Source organism: Manduca sexta, chromosome 7 (assembly GCF_014839805.1).
Source record: "Manduca sexta isolate Smith_Timp_Sample1 chromosome 7, JHU_Msex_v1.0, whole genome shotgun sequence".
In the NCBI taxonomy this organism is placed as follows: Eukaryota; Metazoa; Arthropoda; class Insecta; order Lepidoptera; family Sphingidae; genus Manduca; species Manduca sexta.
The window spans coordinates 10,097,891-10,121,300 of NC_051121.1; the positions used below are offsets into that span (position 1 = coordinate 10,097,891).

Here is a 23,410-nt window from a genome sequence, read left to right on the forward strand (position 1 = left end):
ATCTATTTTGACTTTTAAATTGTTTTACAGTTTTTGATTACCTAACATGGGTTTGATACTATAAAAAAAAATTCGCCGAAAACCGTAAATGTAAGATAACAAAGTGTAAGTTTTAAAAAAAATAAATGTCAATAAAATATAAGTATCAATTTTACGCGTCCTAATGCCACTACTACTACTCTTAGAGAATTTGTCAATATCACACTTTAGTCTGAAATACACTCAAGCGCACACCATATTCGCACTAAACTACAAAACGATAAAAAGATCAGAAAAGTAAAACCAGGTTTTTTTTTGTGAAAATATTTGTTATTCCCGAATAATTTTTGACACAATCTTAGCGGAGGAAAAATCGAAGATGTGGTTTCATTTATTGACGCAATATCGATGACCCTATATAATATAAGATGTTAATAATACAAATTAAAACGTAAAATATGCACATTAGTATAGAACAAATTACTGCAAATGATATATCGAGTTTAGGTCAAAAGTAGCCATTTTATTCCTTAATTAATTTGTCATGTACCCTGTAAAATGTCACTTCAATTGATCTTTAACCCTCGTAACTACAGCACAAGGAAGACAATTGCATATCTCATTTCGGAAGTAGTTTGCTGTCTATCATAATTATTGTTCGGTTAATTGAAATCAAGACTTTATTCATTGCTGCATCTGGTTAACAATAATGTATCCTTATATGTACGATTAGAGGTTGTGATGACCTGAGTTTTATTCTCGTAAATAAAAAGCTATAGCAGTAATGGCGTGGTATTTCCATAGTATTTGCATATTGGAACTGATGTATTTTAATATTTTTCTTAGGTCATGTCCAAATTTCAATTATGATTATTTTCATGATTTATTAACACCAATTTTTATTATGATGCAATTAGGAACAAATATATTATAAATTAACCACAGGTATAGTGACGTACTGCGAAAAGTCACTGGTAACATTGGATGCGGCAGGCAGAAGACAGGGTAATATGGCGCATATTGGAGGTCTATGTCCAGCAGTGGGCAAAGATATAGGCTGATGATGATAGAAACCATCAAGTTCAGTTGAGGAACATCGCTGTATCATATAAAAAAAAATACCTAAAAAATTAGCTTTATAAGTATAAACAATAACAATAGCTCATTTTTTAGGTACAAAGTCACACACACTTCACTCGTAAGTTCAAAATGAGAGCAACCAGCTCGTCAAACAAACCTGTGTATCATTACCCAACTAGCTCATTACGTCTTGACAGATTAACTTTCTACTTGCATTACATCTTATTTATAATTAATTCTCAAGAAATCGATCACTAATTCTACATAGAAGCTTTCACTTATAACCGGTACATTTGAGAATTCCACCTGACGTGTGGTCACAGCTCGCTAGTGTCACCACACTGACATTACAACTTGACATTTTAACAAGGATTATTTAAATTGATAAAATTAATTATATATTGAATGTCATTGCTGAGTGTCAAAAGTCTTAGTTCAATTTGTAAACACCTAAACTATTGACATATATACGAGGGGTAGACAGATGCAAAATTAGTCCGATGATATCAAAAGAAGAGGAAAATAGATGAGACTAGCATGAGACCGAGAGCTATGGAAGACTCTGGGGGAGGCTGAGTAAGACAGCCCGATCAACACCAATGGTGAGTATTTTTTTTTAATTGTAAATGGATGTAAAGAAGCTTTTATTATATTATTTTTATTGTCATTTCGATGCGGTAATTACCTGCATTCTCCCGTTTATTTGGTCAACTTTGTCATGGACACCGTCCTTAAGTAGCACTATTGGAATCATTAAAACTAAATAGGAAGCCCGGCAACTTTCAACAAGACGAGAAGAACCGGGTTCAGTGCCTTAGCAACGCTATCTGACCGCTAAATTAGTCTGTATGACTTTAAATACCTTTATCTTATAAATCCTAACAGACCGGGTTGAAACTTTCACAGATTACGTGTTATTAAAATTTGTATCTTAATAAATAATTATATTAAGGTACAGAATTCTTAGTGCGTAACCGCCATTTCTAATAAACGAACCTATTAGTTTATTTTTCGAATCATCCCGAAATGGACCAATCAAAGCAAAGTATTTTTGACAAGTTACAAATGACGTATTTTGATTGGTTTATTCTTAGCACCTGATCGCAGATTCAAATATGGAATGCTTATTGAAAATGGCTGTAACTCCGATGCGCTTTTGGCCAGTTTTTAAGATAAGACGTGAGAAATAATAATTCAATAATTTAACTTGTACCGGATGACCTGACCTTTAGAAGATGCGATAAAAGTTATTAACAATTTAAACTTGTTTAAAAAGCATTTATGTGACAGAATATACTTAATTATAAGGAAATCCTTTTGATAAGTTTGAGAGATAATTGGTTTCTATTATGTCATGGATGAAGGTCGCTGCTAACAGGTCTGTCTGGAAATTTTAGTTGAGTTATGTTCAGCAATGGACTTTATGTAGCTGATGATAATGATGATTATGCAATATTGTAAGTTTGAATGAGAAGAACTCAACAAATGTATTTTCTAAGACACATTATTATAGGAGATTGTAAGAGTCAGCGCTGACGTTAACTGCAGTCTTAAAAACTATATAGTCAGTAAGTTAATTCTTCTTAGGATCTTTGAAGATTGATAACGTTTGAGTACCGATTCATTACAGGTAAATTCAATAAAAAAAACTCAGGAAGATATTATGGGTTTTACTATCACATTCTAAGCTATCTCGCTCTACACACAGACACTGACGCTTTCGATACAAAGGGAGACGGAGTCGCAACTATTGCACCTACTCTCTGCCTACGTATTCCGTCCCATGATGTGATAGGGGTGAGTCTATCACCATATCAAGCATAAATTCCAGACTCCGGGCTGATAATTATAATGAGTAGATAAACCCATTTTCACTTTGTTTGACTCGGGCATAGAACTCAAACTGCAAGCATACCGTAATACAATACGCCACCGACGCAGTCCCGCCTTATTATACAATTGAATAAACTAATTGAAACCTTCAAGTCACTAAGCGCTTAAACCATTCCACTCATCACGATTTCCAAAAACTCGCAATTCAAAATATTATTATCCCCGTAAAACCACCAACATGGCGACCCTACAAGCAAGTTCGCAATAATATTGGCAACATCCGCGGCACGCATCATCGACCGCCCGCAATGAAAGCCGTTGCACTGGATTCCGCACCGCGCATTTCGGATGCGGCTTGTTACGTGACAGCTTAGTAGTGCGATCACGTGGTTTATGATATTCTATTTTTAAATTTCGTTTTTATTTTTCTGTTTGGTAAAAATGCGTTTTTTGTGCCAGTATTTTGTTAATGTTTCTCATCTGTTATTACTTTAAAAGTCGTGATGGAATGTCTTTTTCTTTGTTGCGTCTTTATTTTTAGTATATTATTATGTCCCTGTTATTGCCAAAAATATAATAAGTATTTTGTTTTTCAGTATGATTCATAATAAATTTCTATATCAAAATAAGTACCTACGTATAGTCAGCCATAAAAGTAGCTGGACAAAATTATAACTACAAAAACGCAAACACAATAATTTCCATCGAAATATTATTTTTCTATCTAAAGAAAGACCTTAGTCACCTAAGGTAGGGGCACAAAAATTTAAAGCCGATTTGAAATTTTGATTTTTAGCTACTTTTGTATCTGCCTTTACATACATTAATCCACAGCTCCATTAAAAACTTTATGTATTGTCATTAGGGTCTTAAATCAATTAATTTTACTTTTAAACGTCCGTTATTAATTATACGATTAATAAAACCACACTCGTCAGAATCCAAACATTTACACAACAGCATTAATATGACATACAAATATTTTATTGTCCATTCACAAGCGGTTTTTTATTAGAGTAATCCGTTAGTGCCAAGTAATAAATCCTTGCGTTGCGTTCACACTATTCATGTTGACATGTGAAATTGTCTTTGGGAAAGGTTGACGACTCCGCATTTGATATGCGGAGAAAATAAAGTTCCTAGCTGTTGCAGAGGTTTGTAATATTTTTTATTTTTTCTTTACAGTTATTGTAGAAAGAGAAGTGGTATTCCGTTAAAGACTAGATTTTCTAAGAAATTGTAATAATTCTGATTGGTATGTTCTATATTTAATGTAAATCTGGAAAATTTTTCGACGTAGGGTTTCATTTTATGACTTAACTGCTTATCTAATATTAACAAGTGAGGTGTTCTTAGATTTATTATGATTCTTTATCATTGAAATAAAACTATTTTTCAGATATTATTGCAGTTTTTTTTATATTTCAATATAAAAACTAGACTAGGCTAGACTTTGCAGCCTTTATGACGCCCCGTCCCCTCCCGTGTGACCATGGACTAAGGAGGCTTCAAAGTCTTCGACATGGTCCTCTCCTCCCCCGCCACCATGAAGGCTTCAAAGTCTTCGAAAATTATAATATAAAAAACCGCGCTAAAATCCAAAAATTGTTTTATCAATGTCTAACATACGCATAAACAAGAGAAATCGTAATAATTCATTATCGTTATTGGGTGCCTATGTTTAAAAGCAAATTAATAAGGCAATCCTGAATGAGATATTGTTCTACCAAAGGTACCTACCTCTACCACCAAGAACCACCACCAGGTAAAATTATTTTATTTATTTTTCTTTATTGTAACATATGACAAGAACGCACATAAAGACTTACATATGGCATGGAGGAAAGAAAGGGCTGTTATGGTTACATTGTACGGATAGATATTTTTTTAAATTTCATCTCTAAAATATGTTACCACGCAAACGAGCTGGTTTCTATATAGAGAATAAGTCAGACTGTGTACGACATCTTCGTGACATTTACGTAAGACATGCATACCACGATAGAAAACAAATAAGTCGATTAAGGTCCCCGGCGTTCCTCGTTGCGCGACTTCACATGGAAATAATAATGTTGTGTCATCTAGTTTTGTATTGCTTTCTATAATATATATAAATATATGTACTAGTTGTATACTTATATAGTTTTGTTTGAGAAGATTTTTCGAAGTATGTTTTATTATTCACATTTTTGGATTTGAGTAAGTAAAATAAATTAAGGAAAAAAACAATAGGTATGAATAATGTTCTAATCGCTCTAGGCAATATCTTTCCGACAATCATGGCATACAAGAAAAGGAGAAAAAGAATGCATACTAGTGAATTCAAAAATAGTACTGGTTAATAAAAAATAATAAATAACAATATTTTGTTAGAAGTAACGCAGGACTGAAAGGATTTGTATTAAATTTGACTCAGATAAACCGTGTTTTGAATTAAACTTGTATTTTTATTCTGGGAAAAGTTTTTACTGGAAAGGTTTTTAACATAATATACTTAAAAATATTTTTCCTAATTTCTAACAGTCGCCTTAAAATCAAATGCTAAAATAGGACGCCTGTATAGCATTGTCATATTAAACAATACTATAATTTTGTTTTAAAAGAATGTCTACCAAAGTCTTCAAACATTTTCATGAGAACTTCATAATACCAAATAATGTCACAATATTACCCATTAACAACTACTTAGTTAGCAAAATAATTATTTTTAATTAAATTAATAATTTTGAAACCAATGTTGCAAAGCCGCGATAAACCGTACAATAATGAGGCATCGTGGCCCCTTTTATAAAGGTTTTATGCTTTTCGTAATTTATCATTAGGAAAAAACATACACCGTGATTTAATAATCGTTTTGGATCTGTAGATTTTAAATTCTGTATCAATAAAAGATGTTAAAACGCGACATGACAAAGAAGAAGGTGATGCATTGATGGAGACTTGAGTCTCATATCCAATAAAATTACACTGGCTACCATGATATTTAAAGGCTAGGAGTAGCATTATAAAATCTAAGGATTACGATTTCTTTGCTTTATTTTCCCATAAATATTTTTAGTAAACGATAAATAATAAAATGATCACCTGTTCTCATTGCTTGGTCAGTGACGAATGACGAAGCGTCGTGTGCAAATAACGGTTTTTCGGACAGTCATACAAAATCGATACATGCGCCCACGCAGTGATATATGCCGTATATACCAAGATATATGCCAATCGCGTATCATAAAATTACCTGTTACCCTGGATTATTGGCTTTATCGTCACAAAAATCGAAAACACTTTTTAAATTGTTTGTATTGAAAAATAAATTCTTTTTTCAAAATACGAATACTTTCCTTTACCTTTAAAAATACACACGATTTAATTATTTTTGCTAAAAATATTTTTTACAACTTGAAAACGTTCCTTTTACCTTTCAAAAAACTATAAGAAGTTTTAATATAATTATACAGCGCTGTTATCGGCGCATGCGTTTCCGTCCGGCTCAGCGAACATTTACCTTTTGAAAGTTATATAAAAAGAGTAGTAAACAATAATTAGTATTGTTTGTTTATATACGTTTTTAATAGCCTCGTATTGGGTTTCGATTTGATTAAAAGTTTTTAAATAATATTTTATAGCAATATGTGATAATTTTATTTCAATAGATTTTGCACGCGGCTTCGCCAACATGAACAAGTTTTGCCGTGATAAAAGTCCTACTTTTCTTAGGGTAATAGTATACTATGTTCTTCCTAGAGTCCTAGACTAACTTCCCTACGAAATTAAAGCGTAATACAATCGTTTTGAGGTTATCGCGTTCAGATAGACGCGGCGGGGAACTATGTTTTATCATATGTAGGATTTTAAATTTCACATATAGTGTGCCTTGAACGATGTTAACAAGTATTATAAATAATTTTTACTATACTGACACTTTTTTATATGAAATATTGGGTAAAGTAAAAGACCATAAGATATTCATAATGAAATATGTAGATTTTTAAAACTCTTTGTGACCCTTTACAAAAGCAGTGCAGTCATGGTATCTATACTTATATTATAAACGCGTAAGTTTGGATGTTTTTTGCTTAATCACGCCGGAACAGCTGAACGAATCTAAAAATTAAAAAAAATTGCATAGAGATAAATTATAATCTAGAATAGAATATAAGCTACTTTTATCTGTAGAAAATATATAACAGGAATTTTATCTCGGAAAAACTGTAAGCAAGCTAATTATTTTATTATTATAAGTTCAGAGATGTTGTTTAAGAAAAGTCGTGGTATTTTCCATCAAGCTAACGTCCTGTCTCGTCATCCCGTTGTAAAAAAAATGACCGTCACCTTGCAGTACTAAGGACAAAAAATATGTCATGTAATTTTAATTAGTTACTATTAACTTTGACGTGTCAGTCGCAATCCACTTAAGAATTATAATAACAATCAATAAGTTGTTATTTCTATTTAATTATGATTATTGCATGCCTATTGTGTATTGCGTAGACGTAGTACATTTGTCTTTAGATAAAAGATTTCTTTATTTATTTATTTTTTTCAGATGTCAACCATGAAGGTTTGTATTCGATATTTAAAACTGGCCACTTTTTTTATGACTTTTTATTCTTATTTTAAAAATGAAACATTCTACTGCCAGTTTCTTTAATTGCTAGTGTAATATAGAAGGTAATGAACCATTTGAATTATGATAATTCGCATTTGTGAAAAAAAACCTATTTATATCAATAAAAAAAACTTACATATCATTAAGTATCTTAAATTCTTATCTTCTAAATTATCTACTCCGGGTAATAAAATTAAAATACCGTCAATGAAAACGTCAAATCTTTACTTAAAAATAATTTAAAAGCGGCAAAAATAATTTAATTTAAACATTTAAGTGTTTAATTTACTAAACTAGTTGACCAAACCAGTATCGTCTCATTTTGTTAACGATTTGTAGATATAAATGTTAATAATTGTTAAACTAAAAATTCTAATGCTTAAATATATGTGATATAAGTATAACATATTATAATAAGGTTGAATTCGCGTTTGAAAAACATTTACGGCATGTAAGTATAGCAATAAACATTAATTCTTACATAAAAATAAAAATGATATATTATCATTAGATACGTTATATTAACTTATATACATTTACACTATTTATTTACTGTACTAAAAATAGTGTTTTTAACAATAAACATTTCGCTATAAAAAATATAATTTGAGAGTTAAAAGAACAAAACATTAAATATAACTATCATTAATTTTATTATAATAACTCTATATTACAAGTGTCACTTATATTTTTACCGCAAACCAAAGCCTCATTTAGATGGATCAATGCTAGAATTAATCGTACGAAATTATTGGTTAGAAGTTAACCCATCTGAACTTGCGTAATGGCGTGGCGGGGCACACCTCCCTAGCATTGACATATACGACTATTTTTACTAATAATCAAAAAACTATTAATGTTAGCAATAATTGATCAGTCTAAAGTTTTTTTATACCTGCGCGACTAAATGACGTCACTGTACCTGATGGTAGGTGGAAAAATTCTTTTTTGTCAGGAACGGCAAAGTGACCTGACGGTAAGTGGAGTGAGGTCCAATAGAATGTCGACTGACGAGACATGATTACCTCCCGGTAGTTGAAATCATTATGCCGGCCTTTTAGACCCGGATATACACAGGCTGATCCCTGAACGCGACAGACTTACATGAGCTGCTATGGCGGGTTTTACCACCTTGTGTATGGTCGCTATCCGAGCGGTTATACTATCCTATCACAAGGAAATAAGGCATTACTCTTTCTAAATTAAATATAATATATTCCAATTGAAATTAATACTTACGAGGCTAACAAATAACAATACTTATATAAGATGTTTTAAATACCGTCTCGTCTATATTACATCGGCCTTGTATTTTCAAATCACTTTCGAAATCTGATTTATATTATTTAAACACATAAAATTTAAACACCCAATTTGGATATCCAATACCACTGTACTTTCCATTTTGACGGTCAAACCATTATCTTTACGATAATTATGTAATAATATAAATTGGCTACAATTATATAAAAATGTTTTGATATCTGTTAAATGTAAAAGTTAAATCATACGGAAATACACATTTTCTACAGAAGGGTTAAGGGAATATAGCTCATGCACACGCCACATACGGTGTAACAAATTTAATTCCCTTCTACATCTCTATCATAAACAATATTCCTTAAGTTTAAATTATAATTATTCTATGCAATCATTAATTTTGTCGGTAATTCTTTAATCTATAATAAATTGCAAAGATTCTCCAATTTTAAACCTATGCATTAAATAATTAAAGGCTTTTTTATACCTCAAGGAAATTCATATATGATTTTTTATCGGAGTAAATTGTCATCATTTTTCGGTCTGTGTCATTGCTCATACTAATAATTAAAAACCTCACTTAATATAACCTACAATAAGAATTAGACTTTGTGGAATTTAAAAATTCCGCGCGGAATTTAGCTATAAGCAAACTAAATATAGGCTATACTCATCAGAATTCTAAAGATCGCTTTCGATTTCATCTAGGGCGAAGGCGACAAGAAACATCAATAGAATCTGTATCAATACGTTCACACGTGCCAACTGTTCGTGGGAACCATTATTCAAGGAATACATTACAATCGTCATACTTTTTTACTTTTCACGTTTTTCCTTCTGTACAATGGTGGGATTGTGACGCAATTAATTTTAATACTGGCCACTTTATATTTTTATTGTAATGTTAATTTTTGGTTGTCGAAAACATTTCGTTTTATTCGAATTTCAGATCCGGTATGAATATGGATGTTCTTTTTTTGAAATTTTATTGCGGTTATGGTTTTTATTTTATTAAGCTCGAATTATGTTGTTTTAAGTAACAGTTAAAGTGTGGTACTTTAAATTAACGATTGTCAAAAGCCAAATAATATAGGATATTATTTTATTTAAATTACTACTAAATGACTATTTCACATAAATTAATTTGGACACTCAAAGCGTGTCATGATAGGTAATTTTACATAAACACGTAATAAAATTGCAAATATGACCCACATACACAAAATATATAATAAATGGTCACAATCTTTCGTTATAAATTCCTCGGGTTCTATTATTGGCTGTAGTTTTGCAAAACAGCCTCGACATAATAACGCGACCGTAACAATCTAAACGTAACGGACAGACAGACAAACATGCACCAGTTTGTATGGGTAACAGTAATTTTGTTCGTTGTTTTGTAACAATTATGCAATATGAACTCATGAGTGTTCGTTGATGTCTTTTATGTGCGGCATGCGTACGCGCAGGAAGTATTGCACTTTGCATATTGCATTTTGATATTAAGCTTTTACGTAGATGTGAATTTAATTGCGCTTTTCGCAAACCGGATGTTATTTTCGTTATTAAAAGATTTCTATTGGTCAAACAGTTCGTATTAACATCTTTGTGAATAACATTTTAATGCTTTACATGTTTTGTAGTATTAAAAATAATTATTTCATAATTTATTCTGGCACTTGCAATTATTCTGAAACGCTAATTGTAATCATATCAACGTTAAATAAAACGATTGACGCAACACAAACGCGACAATACGTGCAAAAGAAAACGAAACTACAACCCGCACGCTCTCGTCAAAACATAATTATATGAAATTAAATCCTTCACTCACCAAGGAGACTTAAGCGCTCACTCCGCCAAAATCCTCCAAAACTTATCACCGATATAATTCACGAATCACTTTCTCGGATTTCGAGTGTTCGGTACGGAAGCGAGCGAGCGGCCGCGGTCTCCGTGTAGCGGCGACTGAGAGCTGAGAAGGCAGCGAGCGAGCGTTCCCCCACAAATGGTCAACACAGGTCGACAACTGAATAACCAGCCAAGTTTTTTTTACACCACTACACGATATACATTGCTTTCTTTATTTACTGTTTTAATACACCTTTGTGGAAAAACTAGCAATGGATAGAGTGAAGAACTCTTGCCGATAGCGCATGCGCGTTTGAAACATTCAATGAACGAGCAAATAGAATCAGTTCTGGGAAATATGGTATTGTTATAAATATTGATCTGTCATCAGTTGCTTGATTTATGTCGGTATCGATGGTCGTTAGTATGTATTGTATGTGATGTTTAGTAATTACATTTGATAAAAATAGCATTGGATCAAAGCGATCTAAAATTATTCTTTGTTAGACAGTAGCTAATTCAACTGAAGCGGCGATAGCCTGTTTGGATGCGGCACGGACTGCCGAGACGAATGTCTGCAGGTTCAAATCCCAAGGGCACACACCTCTGACTTTTTTAAAATCATTTGTGTATTCTTTGTGAATTTTCGCTTGCTTTAATAGTGAAGGAAAACATCGTGAGGAAACCTGCATACCTGAGAATTACTCTATAGGAATTTTGAAGGTGTGTGAAGTCTACCAATCCGCACTAGGCCAGCGTGGTGGAGTAAGGCCTTAATCCTCTCTGTAATAGAGGAGGCCCGAGCTCAGCAGTGGGATGTTATATAATACAGAGCTGATATTATTATTATTAGACTCCATATTCGCATTAAACTACAAAGTGATCAAAAAATCAGAAAACAAAAACCAGGATTTTGGGGAAAATAATCGTTATTAATAGATAAGTTTTGGCACAATATCAATAAAGACGAAAACGAGTATGTGATTTTATTTAGTAACGAAATGTCAAAATGACCCGTATACAGACTACAATGTCCTTCAACCTGCAATACAATGCGTGGCGGCAAATATAGACAATGTTACCTACCCAGACGGACTCTTGCAAGCATACAATCTAGTTGCAATATCACATGGCACCTACGCCTTCGCAAGACATTTCGAAAGAAAGGAAGTTTCAATAATTGTACACCTTGATAGTTGATTAATGTGTATGATTTCACAGTATATACGTGATTTATGGTATACTAGCTTTTACTCGTGGCCTCGCCCGCGTGATACTGTTTTTTCCGGGATAAAAGTCTAACTATATATGTTCCCGGAACAAAAAGTAGCCGAACAATGCATCAAATTGAAGAGAACTGAATTTCCCCTCCAATTCCTGCAATAAAATTAGTTCGCATCTAATTTTAAAATGTGTGAGCTATATTTTACCACTGATTTATTACTTCCACATCCATTACGTCATTCTGATATCAATCAATACCGGCTCTATTTAAAGGACACAACTGTACAGCCAATGAGTCAGAAGCAAGACAGGATATCGTTTCACAACTCTACGTCTAAGCTGAGATCCCCACCCTTACTATGTCGACTCTACAATCTCACTTGGTTAATCTCAATCTTACTTGGTTACTTATTTCAGGTACAGCTAGGTGACTACACTGTACTTGACAGTATAATACACATACACACACATACACGTCACACGTCTTATATCCCTGTAGGGGTAGACAAAGGTGCAACAAGTGCGCTTATTTCTTGCCATATGTGTGAGGAGGCGAGCGCTAGCCTATCGACATATCGACAAAACAAAAAATCTAGTATCTTTGCTCTAGGATTCGAATCTGAGACCTCAGAGCGGTATAGCTCACGCAATATTTACGCCATCGAGTATTATAATGCTCTCTTAATAAGCTGAGGGTTCTTATAATAGCGACCTGTCTTGCTCGGGTCCGATGTTGACTCTGGAAAGGTACGTCGTCAGGTAGAGATTGGAACAATTTTTCAAAAACCAAACAGTGGTGTGCCTTGTGGTTATTTCTGGAGACGTACTCGTCGGGTAGAGGCTACAGTAGTTTTTCAGCTTGCAAGCGATAGTCAATGTTTGAGTTCTACTTTCAAATAAATACTACACGAAAAAGGGTATATTATGTAATGCTTATAATTGCTTTTGTGTCCTCAACTTACATTGTAGGCTTCTGTTGATTGAACTATGCATTTACATTCTTTTCATTTCGGTAAATGAGTCATAACATATCGATGAATGAATTAGCTACACGAATAGGCAAATAAAATAAATTACATCCGTATACTATCTCTATAGCATCTACTCAATATAGTACAAACTCAAATAAATATAAAAAATTGATTATTATGAAGAAATAAAAAAAAGAAAGGCTACAAAATATGACGCATGAAAAATATTATATGCAATTTAAAACATACAGGACATAAATAAATATATAGATTGCCACTAGAACAAGGATGTGACATAGAGGAAGTATTAATGCGTGTAATAAAAATAGAGATGAAATAAAAAAAAATGTCAACAGATTTGGATAATGTTACGTTGTTCCCACAGTTTGTTAGAACTGGATATTTAGTGCCGGTTTTATACGATTCATACGTTATCTAATGATCTTAAACGTTTTCTACTTACCCACATACTACATTATACATACTTATACAATTATTACTATGTAAAAAAAAATGGTTTAAAATTAAGTACATTCAACTACAAAAGCAGTAGAATTTTTTTTTTTCATACGAACTCAATTTAATAGCGTTTAGAATTTCAATATATATATTATACAGAGGATTATTTGCAATAGGACTGAAAATCTCGGGTAGTAAAATAATAATAAGGTCAGCCATATATTGTATACTGTCCCATTGCTGGGCACGGACCTTCTCTACTATTGAGAGGTATTAGGCTTTAGTGCGGATTGTTAGACTTCACACACGCTCAAAATTCCTATAGAGAACTTTTCAGTTATGTAGGTTTCCTTACGATATTTTTCTTCACAGTTAAAGCAAATTATCATTTGCGTTCACAAGGAATACACCCATAAATTTAGAAAACTCAGAGCGTTTGGGTTTTGAACCTGCGGACATTCGTCTCGGCAGTCTGCTCCATTCCCGATTAGGCTTTCTCCACTTTTGTAAATAAGGAGTAAAGCTTATTGAAGACGAGGCAATTGTGTCACTTCGCACTTTCGATTTTTGAAAAGAATTAAAAAGGTTACCCCATCTCAATACAATACTTGCCTCAAGAAAGCTACAAGATAAGTGCTCCGTCTATATCATAGTAAAGGCACGCAGAGGCTAACAAATTATAGCCGCGAAACACTACAATGAATTGATAATTGCTAAACTATTTGTTACAAATAATTTCATTACTAATACTTCTTTACAGTTACGTAACATTAATAAAACAATAACAGCGTGTATTAATGTGAAAGGAATCGTGTTGAAACGTACAATTAGATGCAAAGGAAATGATCAATCAGCCAAGATGGAATAGATCAGAAATACTTAAGAAATTAATAATTATAACGCAGTGTATTTCATATTATCTCAGTACATAGAATCATTAATCTTTTTTTATACAATTTAATGATGACATTGCTGATGACATGGCTTCCCTTAACTGTACCAATAACTAATACCATTAGAAACCTTATATCTAATATATTAAAGGCGAAAGTATGTAAAAATTTTTGCTTGTTTGAATGTTTGTGACAGATTTTGACTAAATTTGGTGTATAGATAGAAAATGGTTTGACATATAGGCTACATTTTATCCCGTCAATTTACTCGCGTAGATTATAATGAAACTCTATAATTGGATGTGGCTTAGATACCTGTTAAAAAACACATAGATTTTTCACAAGATATACTGAACTTTTTAACCTAATAAAAAATATACACCTATATACACCTTTACAATTAAAAGATTTGCCTAAATTATGTTGAACAAGATTGCTCGACGAACTGGATATTTGTATATAATTTTGTTGGTTGGTTTTTAATTTAATTATTTGATCTCGACTGTAGTTTTAGTTTAGTTTAGTTTTGTGTAGTTTATCAATGTTTGCTCTAATAAATTATTTACTCGTGTTTTATGAACGCTCTACCTTCGACAGGCATGAGCATCAGAAATGTTAACGATATTGTCATTTCCCGTAGTTTCGCTAATGCATATGCTGCTGGTGTATCAATTCTTTACATAAAATAAAATGAACAAGACTCAATAAACCACGCCTTTATCCTACCATTTAACCCTACGTTAATAACTACCTTGAAGTTGAAGTTATATAAATTACTTGTAAAACACGCAAGCGGCTCTTAGATGCATAATGTTATATTTACCTGCTATGTAACGGCTTTATACGTCTCTCAAGTTTCACTTTCAAAATGCAACTGAACTTCAATCCATATTTTAAAACAAACACTCATAATTACTTTATCTTATGGGTAAACAGAGGTGCAACCAGGGCATCCGTTCTTCACCATATGTGTGATATAGCGTAAATCAGTCACCATGTTGAGCTCAAATACCAAACTCTGTCATAATACTGAGCAGAAAAACTCAATGTCACTTTTATAACCTAGGATTCGAATTCCGGGCCTCATAGCGGTAGTCTATTTATTTATTTATTATAAGTTCTCCAAAAAAGATAACACATAAATCAATTACCGCTTAACATAAAAATAAAATATGGTATAAAACAATGTGCATCTTACATCTAAGGAGACACAGCATGCATTAAGTATTTAAGAAAATAAAAAGAAAGAAAGACATAAACGTATCGAACAAAAAAAAATAAGTAGTTTAAACATGACATATTTTAGAATTAAGTAAGAACTATAAAAAATATATAAAAATTATAAAATCTCTAAAATTATTAAAATTAAAAACAGAAATTTACAACAATTTAAATAATAATAATAATTCTTCTTTGGCCAATATAAATTATAAATTAATTAATAATACAGAGAATAGCAATTTTTAACATAAACACGCACAATTAAACATTTACAACTAGTTTTTTTTTAATAATATGATGTTTAAATTATAAATTTAAACATTTAATTAAAAATTTAATTAGGTGTACGAGCCTATACTCGTACACCTACACCACTGAAGCATATTACGTTGACACAGGAAGAATTCCTTATGCAATATAATTCTAGCTACTTCATATTAACTATCAGTATTAATACTACGCTTATGACTCTAACTTCCCATTATTGTTAATCTAATATAATATTCTCTGAAGAAGGTAATTACATTGTAGCTAGAAATAATTCCGACAGGCTTGCCGTAATGATGAGGCCACACAGTGGGCTGTGTCAGGCATTACTATTATATATTCTGTACAGTATATTTAAAGCAATAAAAAAAGAAAAACAACTATTGCTTTTTATTGCAACACAGAGGGCCGTATTAGACATTATTATTATATACTCCTTAGCCATACCAAAATCTATTGATTTTTATTGCCATCAAAAGCAGATGGCAGCTCACTCAGTTAAGGCCTTTAATTATAGACAATGAATAGTCATGGACAATAATTATCGCGCGATGGTATAAGCGGCGATAGCCTAGTTGGGTGTGTAGCGGATTGTTGAGACAAATGTCCGCGGGTTCAAAACCCAAGGACACACTCCTAAATTTTCTAAAATTATATCTGTATTCTTGAATTATCGCCTGCTTTAACGGCGAAGGAAAACATCATGGAGTAACCTGCATACCTTAGAAATTCTATATAGGAATTTTGAATGTACAGTACACACACAATACCTTCATTTTAATTCGAATATTGTTTCCTTCGTCCTTTCTACTAAATGACTCAAGAATTGAATTCTATCAGCAAAAAACTTCTACATCATCTATTGCTTATCTGGAAATTATTAATATTGTCATTAATCATATCCTCAGCTGTCTGAGCGTATTAAGCATACAGAACTATGAATTAATGATTACAAGTTTATTGCTGACTGAGATTTTGTATTGAATTTTACAGCAATTTGTACTTTATTATGATGGAATTTTTCGATTAATGGTTAATTGAATCATTTTGGCAATCTAATTAAACGATTTTTAATATAAATAAATCGGAACCCAAATAAAAATATATTAATCTTATAAATATTAAGAGGATTTATAAGTAGTCATCTAAATTCTACCGTCGAATACTTGTAACACATCATATCGTCGTTGTAGGTGGAGAACTAAATAACTCCGGATTTTGGCCATTTTGGACTTTCATCACTTTTGTGTTGCCCAAAACATAGCGCATATTTTGGCCTAACAAGCATTTCATTATCTTATCCCGTTTCGAAATTATAGCTTTTTTTATGTTAAAAGTGGAGAAATAAATATATTCAAATAATATATATTTTGTTGTAGAAAAAGTAAATAATTAAATAATAAAATCAATAAACTGCGACTTATAATCTGTTCAATAGTGAAGAAATTAAATAAAATGAGTTGTTTAATTTTTCCTCGAGTCTATTGTTTGTAAACAAAATTAATCAAGTGTGTAGAAGAACTAAACAACTTGATTTGTTTAATTTAGACATTGAAAATCCTAATGATATTCACTTTAATAAACTCTATAATTGTAATTATTTAACCTTATAATTACTTTACCATATGGTTTCTAGTGTAGCAAAACTAAATAACTATACGAGTTATTTAGTTTATTTCAGCAAACTTACAAATCGTTGTGGCAGAATTAAATAAGAAGTTTTTATTTTTTATATTTTTATTCTTCAGGTCAGAGTTTTTTTTGTTAATACATAATATAATAGATAATAATACCCAAGATATAAAAAAATACCGACATTAAAATTATTTATAGTTTTTTTAGTAATGCTTAAAAATAACAAAAAAAAACAGTTAATCGCGTTTATCTCGAAACTAGGAATTTTGAGTTATTTAGTTCTCCACCTACAGCGACGATATTATACATAAATATTGTATTTTTTACTCCTTCTTGATTTGAAGTTTAATGTTTAAAAAGGGGTATAAAGATTTTCTTTACGTTTTAATATATAGATTATAAGTACAAGAACCTAAAACTAGTTAGCATTTGATGACTTATGGCACTCACTGAAGACGTCATAAAAAACCAACGTCACGGACTTGTTTCTTAAAGATTTCGCGGTTAGTTAAAGTATACAGTAAGCAAGTATAACATAGATTTTATATGACAGATATTTAAACAATCCTATTCCATAATATCCATACCTTTAAGGACGGTGTAGCGTATTCATCATTCTTTTGGCGCAAAATATTTACGGTCATCGAACATCACTCGTCAAACTGACCCGCTTGTTCGTTTCTTTTAAAACAAATAAAAATACTACCCCTTCATCCCCGAAGATAAAGCAGTGGTACAACAGAAACACCAACTTTTCCCCATGTGGTTAAACCCATGATGTGATACGGAGCGAGCCTATCGCCATATCAGGCTGAAATTCCAGACTCCACGACACTGAGCAGAAAAGCCCAACTACACTGACCCTGGATTCAAATCCAAGACCTCAAGCGGTACCACTGACACCACCAATCATTTACTTTAAACATTGTTTATGATAGCACGTGGGACATTATTAGATTGTCAAAGTTCTCACGTGTATGCAAACTATATTAGAAAGGAATGGATTATATTCAAGGTGGATTACTAAACTGCACGAGACACTATACTACGTTATAGTTTCAACGACGCGATAAATAACTCGCCTCTTTTCTTTTAACTTAAACTATTATTGAGTTTATGTGCTCAGTAAAGTCAATGGTGCCCATCGAAATAATATATGTACTACGTACTAGATTTGGCGTGCCTCACTTTCACTGTGTTCAACTGAATTGAACTGCAATCCATTCAAACTAACTTTAGTGTGGTCAATATTCACAGCTTATGGTTCTTTACGGAGTGGCGCTCATTATATAAGAACTCGAGTCTAAGTGTAAACCTGGATTTGAATAAAATTATTAATCTAATAAGTATCATTATTTGTTGTTCAAGTGAATAAATAGATTATAACAATAACGTTTTAGTTACCATTTTAGTTCAGATTTTAAACAAATAGTTTATATGAACGTTCGTGTCTATAGAATATGTGTCAATGGTGGTACCTATTACAATAGGTATGCAGTGCTGAGGTCCCGGGTTCGATCACCACGTCAGGTAGTATTATTGGATTTTTTACTCAATATCTCAATCAGGCTGCCCCCAGCACTGCTGAGGGTAGGTCTCCCCATGTGAGCGCCAACCATTCCGGTATTCTAGTATAATGATGAATATGTTTAGAATTAAAATAAAAAGTTTTTTCGGATGTAATCAATTTCATCAAAATTGGCCCAACTGTTTCGGAAAAATATTTATTAAAAATAAAACAACAGTTTTTACTTAATTCACATCAATCACGAGCGAGCTGACGAAACGCGTCGAATTTCTTAAATTTTCCATTTTTCATTATTCTTTCCGTACGAATCTACAAAATATAAGAAAACATTTAAAGGAAGGATGATTGAAATCGGTTAACTTCTCAAGTGACGAACTAACGAAAATAGGTATTGATTTTTATATATAGATAGATGCAGGTGTTATATACACGTGAACACAACTAATTCACTGAATTATTTAACATTCAACCTTTACTTTCACATAAATCTTAATATAAATAAAAAAAATATGAATCAAGAATTTTAAAATGGTTAAAACGACCGATATCCGTCACAATCTGTTTCGACGGATGCCGAATTCGGTCGAGGGTATCAAGTTTAATAAAAATATTAACTTTCACTATGATTGAATAATGAAAAATAAAAAACAAAAAAGAATCCTTCGAGCCGGATTTGAACCAGCGACCTATGGATAGCCATTGATATACCTCTACAGTCCACCGCTCTACCAACTGAGCTATCGAAGGTTGTGGGTGGCATGGCGAAATATACGTATAGATTTTAGTATTAAAGTAAATAATAATTTAATTATTTTTATTATCAATATTACGAAACCATTAAAATAATGAGTATAATAATTCGTTACGAAAGATTTCTATATTAATCAATAAATCATTTCATTAAAAAAGTGCTTTATTAAAATTTTACTAATAAAAATGTGATTTAACATTACTATTACAATATTTTAGTCGATTTTTTTTTTATTATATTTTTATAACTCAATAGCGAAGCGAATTCGTTTCGTCTGATGGAATGCAGTGTGGGGTTCAGATAGTCATTATATATGAGAGATGACTCCCTCGGCAGTCGACACAATTATGCCGGCCCCTTTGATTTACACAGGCTGATCCCGGAACGCAACACACTTACGTGGGACACTATGGCGGGATTTACACCTTGTATACATGGTCTCTATCCAGGCGGTATATATCCTACAACGAACTACATTGTAAAATCATGATTTCTTTATTTATTTTATTAGTTTTCAATCCATATTCTACTCTGGCTCTTTGAATGTTTGAGTTAAGATATTTTAGTCTCCAGATTAATAATTTAGGTCAAAACATTATTCGAACTTCTATCAAATAAAATATTATCGAACTTGAGATAAGATTAAATGTTCGTACTTACATTTTTGTTGGCTATATTATGAAGCTACTCGGCAGTAGTCCATCATGTAATGTATTCAGAGGGTAAAGGATAATGGCGTAGATAAAGTAATGTGTAGTTACCCACATGAGTAACCGAACAAAATCAAATCGCCTATATACGATTTTGTGTTTTTAGCAAAAAAAATTTTTTCTTCCCTTAAATAAAATAAAAGAGATTTAGTTTCCTTCATAGACAAATATTTTCTATTAAATTTTACATATATAGGCGATGCCAAGATATGATTTTGTAATTTGTGCCTTCCACTCATAAAAATTAGTGATTTGTTAGAAAAAAAATTAACTCTACTAATTTTACTGAGTTTAGTTTACATTAAAAGAAAACCTTTAAAAGAATGATAGAAACATTTTATAATTTTTTTATGCCATCTTAATACAAATAAAAATAAATCTATACTATTATATAAAGCTGAAGAGTTTGTTTGTTTGTTTGTTTGTTTGTTTGTTTGTTTGTTTGTTTGTTTGTTTGTTTGTTTGTTTGAACGCGCTAATCTCAGGAACTACCGGTCCAAACTGAAAAATTCTTTTTGCGTTGGATAGCCCTATGTTCGTGGAGTGCTATAGGCTATATATCATCACGCTATACCCAATAGGAGCGGAGCAGTAATACCTAATCTCAGGAACTACCGGTCCGAACTGAAAAATTCTTTTTGCGTTGGTTAGCCCTTTGTTCGTGGAGTGCTATAGGCTATATATCATCACGCTATACCCAATAGGAGCGGAGCAGTAATGGCTAATCTCAGGAACTACCGGTTCGAACTAAAAAAAATATTTTGTATTGGATAGCCTTTTGTTCGTGAAGTGCTATAGGCTATATATCATCACGCTATGACCAATAGGAGCAGAGCAGTAATGCCTAATCTCAGAAACTAGGAGTTTGAACTGACTAATTCTGTTTGTGTGTGTTATCCCTTTGTTCCTGTTATGATATAGGCTATATATATCATCACGCTATGCCCAATAGGAGCGGAGCAGTAATCGCTAATCTCAGGAACTACCGGTTCGAACTGAAAAATATTTTTGTGTTGGATAGCCCTTTGTTCCTGGAGTGCTATAGGTTATATATCGTCACGCTATGACCAATAGGAGCGGAGCAGTAATGAAACATGATGCAAAAACGGGGACAATTTATTAGTTTTGAGAGCTTCTGTTGCGTGCGCTGCGTAAACGGTTAAAGTTATGCAACAATAATGTATGACGGGATTGTTCCTCTTAAAAAGTTCTACAAAAATATATCATAAAACAAAGTCCCCGCTGCATCGGTCTGCCTGAACGTGTTAAACTCAAAAACTACCCAACGTATTAGGATAAAATTTGGTATGGAGACAGTTTGAGACCTTAGGAAGAACATAGGCTCCCGGGAAAATATATAGCGTGACTTTTATAACGGAAAACTTTAGCCCGAAAAACTTTATAACGCGGGCGGAGCCGCGGGCAAAAGCTAGTATTAATATAAATATCATAAATAAATAGTTTTTTCAAATTCTATCATAACAATTTATATAAAAAGTGCCATCTAGCGGCAAAACGATGTACTAAATCTCAACAACTGGCTGATAGATAAAACAAAATATGCGTACGATATTTAAATTAACTGAATCTTCTTTAAGTTTTGACAAAAGAGAAAATAAAATACAAATTATCCAAAAATAGATACGCCCCCGGGTGGGCTCGAACCACCAACCTTTCGGTTAACAGCCGAACGCGCTAGCCAATTGCGCCACGGAGGCAGATGAGCAGCGAGTTGAAATTAACAATAGGGTTATAAAATCATTTTTTTGTGACAAAATAAATAATTTAAACAAATAATAAATATTCATAAATAAATATAACTATGAAACATCCGGAAGAACGAAAAATAAATTGGACAAATAATAAATATTCATAAATTATTATAGAACATTATTTTTCAATAAAATATATTGATAAATGATTTTCGACCTTACGGTATGGCCTTTGCGACTGTGTTACGTGTATTTACTATACCTACTACAGGTAAAAGTAACACTAATACTGGTTAAGTAGTACGTAAAGATATAGCCAATGTCACCCCAATTTGTTCACCTTTCTATAAACCAATTAAAATAAATACTTTAATTCCAAGACTGATTTTCATTATAATTACAATAAGTACCTTTAAACAGGTCATGTGTTTTAATATTAATATTGGTTCAAACATTAAAGCTACTGGTGTAGTTAACACTGCAGTAATAATGTTCGCGGTTCCGCCTACGTCAAATAGTTTTTCCGGGATAAAAATCGCGCTTGGTATTTTCATAAGATAAAAAATAGCTTATAGCACTCATGAGTAATATAGCTTCCTATTAATGATAAAAAATCAAAATCAGTTTAGTAGTTACTGATACTATCGCGTTCAGGCAAACAAATTCTTCAGTTTTATATAAGTATTAGTATCAAGACGTCTCACCCCCCCCCCCTCGCCTCCTCCCGAGGTTTAGGGGCCCCTCTTAGCCAATTCTTACATTTATCTTATGTGAGAGACAAAAAGTTTAGGTAGCATTAAACGGACCCCAAAGAAATTTTGATAATGAGCACCTCTATTAGAAGTTATGTCCCTGATTAACTACACCTTTCGCCTGTGTGTTTCATCCCATAATATGATAGAAACCGAGCCTATCGCTATATTGGGCACAAATTCCAGACTCCAGGCTGCTAGAGGAGAAATGCCCAGCCGGGGATTTAAACCCGAGAACTCAGTGTAGTAGCACACAATACAAATTCGCCACCGAAGCAGACCACGACTACGATATTTATAGTTTAAAACTAAACGTATAACGTATATATATCGTTTCTTAAAATATAATTGTAATTAAAAAAATCTGAATAATTCATATTTATATATAAATCATAGATTAATCACATTTTAAGATAATTCTAAACACGTAAATATTCGATAGTTATTGAACTTTAAAAAATGTCAAAAGTATATAAGTTTTCCGGAATCAAGTAGAGAATTAATTGGAATAATATACCAAATAACGTCATAAAATCATAATAAATTAGTATTCAGTGCATATCGTATCAATGTACCTATTATATAGAAATTTTGCTCGCGGCTTTACCCGCGTGATGGAGTTTTCCGGGATTAAAGTCCCGCTATAATATATTTTCCCGGGATAGAAAGTACCCTATA

At 32.3% G+C, this 23,410-nt stretch overlaps 1 protein-coding gene and 2 non-coding genes across 3 annotated transcripts in view; all 3 read right to left on the reverse strand.

Annotated features, from left to right (window-relative positions):
* The window catches only part of LOC115446055 (alpha-N-acetylgalactosaminidase), an 81,639-nt gene extending 70,893 nt beyond the window's left edge, over window positions 1-10,746 (reverse strand). The window contains exon 1 of the mRNA XM_030172606.2: window positions 10,593-10,746. The gene's annotated coding sequence lies outside the window, so the exon portion shown is untranslated. The remainder of the gene's footprint in view (window positions 1-10,592) is intronic.
* Window positions 10,747-19,465: 8,719 nt separating this feature from the next.
* On the reverse strand, window positions 19,466-19,554 carry Trnay-gua. Its single transcript is given in 2 exon segments — window positions 19,466-19,501; window positions 19,518-19,554. It is a non-coding gene; the product is annotated as a tRNA-Tyr (tRNA).
* Window positions 19,555-21,912: 2,358 nt separating this feature from the next.
* Window positions 21,913-21,986, reverse strand: Trnan-guu. The gene has a single exon. It is a non-coding gene; the product is annotated as a tRNA-Asn (tRNA).
* Window positions 21,987-23,410: the final 1,424 nt, after the last annotated feature.